We start from the raw sequence: 7342 nt of genomic DNA on the forward strand, positions 1-7342 counted from the left end.
CACTGAATCTTGTTAGGGTCTACCTTGTGGCCTCTGGTGTGTAGGTATAATAAAAGTGCCTTACCATCGATGCGGAGGGCGGCTTCTTTGCGGTTACCTAGTAGGATGTCATCTACGTATAGGACTAACGTGGATCCCTGCGGACTGGTGAAGCCTTCCAAGTCGTGGCAGAGGCATTGGCTGAAAATCGTGGGGCTGTCTCTGTAGCCTTGAGGAAGTCGTTGCCAGACATAACTTTGTCCCTCCCAGGTGAAACCAAAGAGATATTGAGAGTCTGGGTGCACAGGAATGCTGAAAAAGGCTGATTTTAAGTCAATAACAGTGAACCACTCAGCATCCCAGGGGATTTGGCTGATGATAGTAGCTGGATCAGGAACTACTGCATGAAGAGGGACCACATACTGATTAATAACCCGTAGATCCTGTACAAAGCGCCAACGAATAGGGTCTCCGTCCTTTTTAGGAGGCTTTTTGACAGGCAGTATAGGGGTGTTACAGGGAGTGCGCTGAGGGCGGACTAGCTTTTGTGCAATGAATCCCTCGACAATGGGGCGGATGCCTTCCCGGGCTTCCAGCGACAGGAGGTATTGGGGGACTGACGGGGGGGCTAAGGAGGGCTTCACTTGAATCCTTACTGGCTCTGCTGAAAGGAGCAGGCCAACGTCAGTGTCAGAAATTCCCCAGAGGGTTGAAGGCAAGTCAGTGAGGTCAGGGGAGAGAGAGGGGGGGGTTTCCCAATTACCCTGAGCTGGGGCCGAATCTCCTAACACTGTCATTAATAGTCCTACCCCTTCAGGAGTGCAGGTTAAAGTAGCCTCAAGCTTACAGAGTAAATCCCGGCCCATCAAAGGGATCGGACAAGCTGGGGAAAAAAGAAAACGGTGAGAAAAACATTTATCAGCATAAATAACATTTAGAGGCAAAGTGAGTCCCAGAGACTGTGGATTGCCTTCCACCCCAGTTGCAGTTTTAACCTCAGAGGATAGCCAGGGAGAGGGGGCATGATTTAAAAGAGAGAAAGTAGCTCCAGTATCAATGAGGAAACAGACAGGCAGTCCCTGGACTGAAAGGGTTAGATGAGGCTCTTTGCTGGGAGGGGAGAAAGTGAGGAAAGAGCCGGCTAAAGACATTAAGGAAATAAGACCATCACATTGTTTGCCTTCGCCCCCGGGGTACCGTCATTGAGAAGGCTGAGTTCGCTGCAGCTGTTGCTGTTGCCCGTAGTTGATCCAGGCCTGAGGAACGGGCTGGGCTGGTGGTGCAGGAGTGTATTCGTCCCTGGTGTAAGTATCTGCGGATGCGACCGGACCCTCTGGGCGTCCCCAGGGGCATTCACGTTTAAAGTGACCGGGTTGTCCGCACTGAAAACAATTTCCTGGTGGCTGGGGTTGCCAGGACCCTCTTCCCCGAGCACCCTGAAATCCCCTGCCACGGCCATGGCTTCTGCCTCGAATACCACCGCAAAAAGCTAAAGCCATCAACTTATATTCTTCCTTTTCTCTTTCTTTTTACTACTTTCCCTTTCTCCCATGCAAAACTCCTCCCGAGGTGTGCCCCTCCATTTCCTCCTTATCCCTCTGCAGAGATTCCAATCTGGAGTCCTGCAGATTCCCCTCTGCACTCTGGAGAGAGTCCCCTTGCGGAGGAATAGGGGCAGGTGCAGTGGGGACCAACTGACGAGTTAAAACACGCCGTGGTTTACACCCTTCATCGAAATAACATGGAGGGGGTTCACTCTCGGAAGAATACCTGACTGCCATAATCTTTAAAGATTTCCACAGCTCTGCTGCTGTGTCCCAACAAAACCAGTAACATAACTGTCCCGGATGGTCTTTTTCGATCTGGCTCCTTACTCCTCTTAAGGCAGCCTGTTCGAAAGAGCCATACGAAGGCCACCTCATCCTCGGGTCGGCCAATACCGCGGTATACCCAGTCCAATTCCTTACACACAGTGTGTACAACTTCCTCCTAGACATTCCTGTCTGTACTGGGAGTTTCCCTTCATTCCATAACTTATTTACAATCCCCAGCGGACTCTCAAGAGGCACGCTAGTCCCTTGACCCATGGTGTCTGACAGGAGCCCTCCAACTGGCGTTTATCCTGCTGTCCAGTACACGACCCCTCAATATTGAATTGGCTGGGAGAAATCTCCCGTGGCGCCTGCCAATTCGTATATGAGTGGTCTGACCACTGGACAGAGGCACCGCACCAGAAGGAATCCCGGACGAGCCCCCAAATTGTTAGGTAAAAAGCAAGTCCTACTCACCTCTCCAGCACCCGAGTTAGTGCGGAGTTGGTATAGGGCTCAGAGATCTGTCAGAGACCAGACAACAATTCGTTGATCAACGGGCTCACACCATCCTTAGCTTAAGAGCCAAGCTTTGGAGTAAGTGTGGCCAGTTTATTAGGGGTGAGCATCAATGTTTATACACAGAAGTAAACAAAGTGATTAACAGATCATAATGGTCATCCATAATCAATCAAGATTCTACAGGATAAAACAGGTTAAAATGCAAATTGGAGAAGACAAAAGGAGAGATGGCTACTTATTGGGAGGGGAAGGGTCATGAGTAGTTCGCAGGTCAAAACTTTTGATTAAAAGTTTCAGACAGAGACATGTAGTCTGAGTTAAGTTTCAGTTCATAAAGAGTTCAGACTCAACAAGTACATAGCCAATAATCATAACTTTAAATACAAAAATGGTACATGCATACAAATAGGATGAATATATTCAGTAGATCATAACCTTTGCAAAGATATGTTACATGGCATATCTAGCATAAAACATATTCCAGTTATGTCATATTTACAGTCATAAGCAGCGCCATAGGGGTGATCTGAAATACTACACTAAGCCTCCGAGGGACTCACCCCAGAACTACAGCAGTAATGGTGGCAGAGGCCAAGGACTCTGTTTCCCAGATTGCCTCGATCCAGGGCAGAGATAGAACTGGCAGCCACACTACTGGGAGCAATCATGAGCCAGGACTCGGAATAAAGGGTCTGACTTTACTTTCAGTGTGTTGTGTTTGGAGTGTAGCGGGGAAAGGAGCTATTCAGCTGGGGAGGACACTTCTACCCTCCACATTCCTACCCAAGGAGACACTTTGTGCTCTTATAGGATTTCTGGGACATTGAACAGTGTGATTGCAGCAGAGACCAGAAACCCAGAAGACTGAGGAGAGCATCACAGTGAGGCTACCAAGAGCTAGTCTAAATCCACATTTGAGTCCAGACAAAGAGTCACAAGGATGATCTGGCCGTCCTTGGTATGGATACGTTGTAAGAACACCCTTGTTTATTAAGTGATATTGTGTTTTAAGCTGGCCCCTGATTTCACTGTTTCTCCACCCATCACAGACTGTGTCTAAACTCATTGTATGCGTAGGTAAGTCCTGGGAGGGAGCAGTGTGGCTGTAAATGTTGGGGGTGGGATAGAGTTTATGTATTGTTAATTTTGTCTTTTATTATCCTAATCTCTTTTTCCATTGTTCCCTATCCTGAGTTTCCCATACATAATAAAGCCTCTGTTACTGTTTTATCACTCTAGAAATTGTGGTAGGTGTTTAATTTTATTTTTTGTGCTCTGGCTGACACTCCTATGTATAAGATTGGATGATTAATATTTTCCTAAGGGACAGGCCCTCTGTGTTCTCTGCACTAGGGGGCGTTTCCTTGGGTGGAGGCACCAGATGCCCTTATAGCCAAACCCAGGACCCATATCCGAGGAGAAAAGGGAGAGGCTGCAGCCATGCCTCAGGATGGGGTTACAAAATGGAGGCACTGCTGGGATTCTAATTACAACAGGATTTTGATTGATAAGAAGAGTAGGGCTTGTCTACACATTCAGCGTTGTAGCACTTAGTGAAGATACTACTGATGCTGATGGGAGAGCTTCTCCTGTTGGCGTAGATAAGGTGGTATTTTGTATCAGGTGATCTTATTACCTGACCTAGGGCTTGTCTACACTGGGAATTTACAGCGCTGCAACTTTCTCGCTCAGGGGTGTGGAAACCCCTCCCCCCCCCCCGAGTGCAGCAAGTTTCAGTGCTGTAAAGTGCCAGTGTTGACAGTACACCAGCACTGGGACCTATTCCCCTCATGGAGGTTGTTTCTTGCGACTACACAAGCCACGTTAAAACTGCCGCAGCAGCACTTTAATGTTGCCAGTGAAGATGTGCCCTTAGTGGTGTCACAGCTACGTCCCAGGACACCTCTCAGGAAGGAGAGAGATTAGTATCTTCACACTCTTATTGTTTCTTCTTAAATGGCTCATTCAGGATGATTGCTTACTGTCTGGTGGGCGTTTTCCCAAGTACACACACCGTTGTAATTGTTACATACTCAATATTCCTAACTTCAAATACAGAAATGATACATGTATACAAATTGGATAATCACATTCAGTAAATCATAACTTTTCCAATGATATCTTATACGAGCCATCTTGCATAAAAAAATATACCTATACCTATCTCATAGAACTGGAAGGGACCCTGAAGGGTTATTGAGTCCAGCCCCCTGCCTTCACCAGCAGGACCAAGTACTGATTTTCTCCCCAGATCCCTAAGTGGCCCCCTCAAGGATTTAACTCACAACCCTGGGTTTAGCAGGCCAGTGTGCAAACCACTGAGCTATCCCTCCCCCCCAAAGAAGTAGTTTTTCACCCCAGGTGGGACTTGAACCCACAATCTCTGGTTTAGGAAGCCAATGCCTTAAAGTATATCTTAGTTATGCCATATTCATATCATAACTATATTTCTATGAAGAATATGTGGTGTAACACCACAGACGTGTTAACATCAGCTAAGTTTGATGCTACAGGGCACTGATGGTTTTAAGCCTTGTTTGCTTAGGACTACAGTCTTCAGTACTGATCCAATTTGAACAACACTGATGTGGCTGCTCTGGCTCAGAACAGGACACACTAGATTCCTGCCTCTGGGGTAAAGGCTGTGTGACTAGCTAAGAGCCTGTCCAGAAGTTATCCCTATCACTGATGCGCATTTCACCCATCTGGACATGACTTCTTTACTGCAGCTAAGCATGTCCACTCTGAGAAAAGTCAAAAAATGGACCACAGTTTGAGACTTTATTTATGCTCTAGAGAAGGGAAAACCAGAGATGTCAGTAGTCTTCTCACCAAGATGCACCCTTTAAGATAATGGAGTAGGCTTACCCCCATAAATGGTCTGTTATGTTGCACAAGTCAATGTTCAACAGCCCTGAAGAAATAACTAGTGCTTCTGGTTAAGTTTAGGAGGATTGTCCTACATTCCCTCCATGAAGAAATGGGAGAGTTGGGAGTGGACAAGACACTTGATTTAGTGAAATCCCAGTTCTGTTGGCCATGTATGGCTAATTATGTGAGACAGCATTGCAAGGCTTGTTTTAGATGTCCACAGAGGATGACATTGCCAAAGAAATCTGCCCCTTTGGCTAACGTCACCAGCAGTGATCTTTTATACATGGACTGTTTAAGTGTGGAAAGTGATACTAAGAACAAGGAAACATACTTGTGGTAATGGATCATTTCACTTGATACATCCAGGCTTTCCCCACCAGGTACCAGAAATCCACTACTATTGCTAAGGTGTGGTGGGAAAAGTTCTTTGTACACTATAGATTGCCTTGTAGAATCCATTCAGATCAAGGAACAGAATTCAAGAGTAGGTTTATTAAAGAACCATTGCAAATGGCGGTTGTGAGGAAATCCAGAACCACACCATATCATCACCAAGGAGACCCTCAAGTGGAGAGATTTAACAGAACATCATTAAATATGTTTGGGCACATTAAGTCCTAATCAAAAACCCAAATAGAGTCAGCACATCAGCTTTCTGGTGCATGCCTATAACTGTACAAAAAAATGAGTCTACAGGATATTGTCTGATACTTAATATTTGGAAGAGAAGCCAGACTTCTGGTTGATTAGTGCATCAGGGTGTCAGCTGATGGAATTTACTCTTAGACATGTCTTTAGTATGTCAATTGAATAAGAGCTGTTGAAGGAGGCCTATAAAACAGTGACAGATGCCATAAGAAAATGCAGAGAATCTAACAAGGCCTGCTATGATTCCCAAATAAGAGATCATGCCCTGCAACCAGGGAATCGGATCTTAATAAGGAATTTTGGACTCCCAGGAAAACATAAAATTGCAGATTGATGGAAGGCTGACACCTCTTTCATTGTACAAAAGTTTCCAGGCCTACCTGTTTATAAAGTTTGGTCTGAGGATGGGAGAGAATCTATCAAGACTCTGCACAGGAACCATCTGCTATCTGTTGGACAACTTACCCCAAGCAGTAACCCTGTACCAAAAACATCTGTCAAAAGAATTCCTGTCACTAGGAGAAGAAATAATGACAAGAGTGTTACTGCATCATCTCCTGATATAGTGTATTCAGCTACAGCTGAAGAATTAGTTGTTTCATATACTGATAGTGAGTATAGTTTCCCATGTGGGGAAATGGTTTATGAGCACATCAGCCTGATGATGTTTATAAGGGCCAAGTTTTATGATGAAACTAAAGGCCCAGTTTGAACAAAAACTCCATATCTGATCAGTCTAATCCTGATACCACTATAGATTAGTTAAACCCTTTGGCAGAACCGTTCTTTCCACCACAAAATCCAGAAGATATGGCTATGATTACAGAGGAAGAGCCCCACTGAGGGAGAAGTTGCGGACCCATACATGGAACCTGAGGTGAGGAATGCATGACCTACTGCTGCTGAAAATCCAGCTGTATCCAGATACTCTGGATGAAAGGTGAAACCTATGGTAAAGTTAACCTAGGATTCTGCTAGTGTCTCCTCCAAAGGGCTTCTTCAGATGCTCCGTAAGTGGGTATCAGGAGTGTACTGTCCTTGGGTTTTAGTAAGACATTGTGTTTGTTTGTATTGATGTTTTATTATGTATTATTTTAAATGTTTTTAATTAAGTTCTTGATGGGGACCTCAAGTTTTCTGATGTAGGGGACGGTGTACTGTCTTTTGAGGGGTTGCTCCTGAAATACCTCACTCAGCCTCTAAGAGACTCACCTCTGAACTATAGCAGTAATGTTGGCAGAGCCTAAGGACTCTGTTTCCCAGATTGCCTAGGGTCCAGGGCAGAAACAGAACATAGTTGGCAACACTACTGGGAACAATCATGAGCCAGGACTCAGAATAAAGGGTCTGACTTCACTGTCAGTGCACTGTGTTTGGAGTGTAGCGAGAAAAGGAGCTATTCAGCTGGGGAGGACCCTTCTACCCTCCACATTCCTACCCAAGGAGAGACTTTGAGCTCTTATGGAATTTCTGGGACATTGAACAGTGTCATTGCAGCAGAGACCAGA

The sequence above is a fragment of the Mauremys mutica genome, chromosome 1, assembly GCF_020497125.1.
Source record: "Mauremys mutica isolate MM-2020 ecotype Southern chromosome 1, ASM2049712v1, whole genome shotgun sequence".
NCBI lineage: Eukaryota > Metazoa > Chordata > Testudines > Geoemydidae > Mauremys > Mauremys mutica.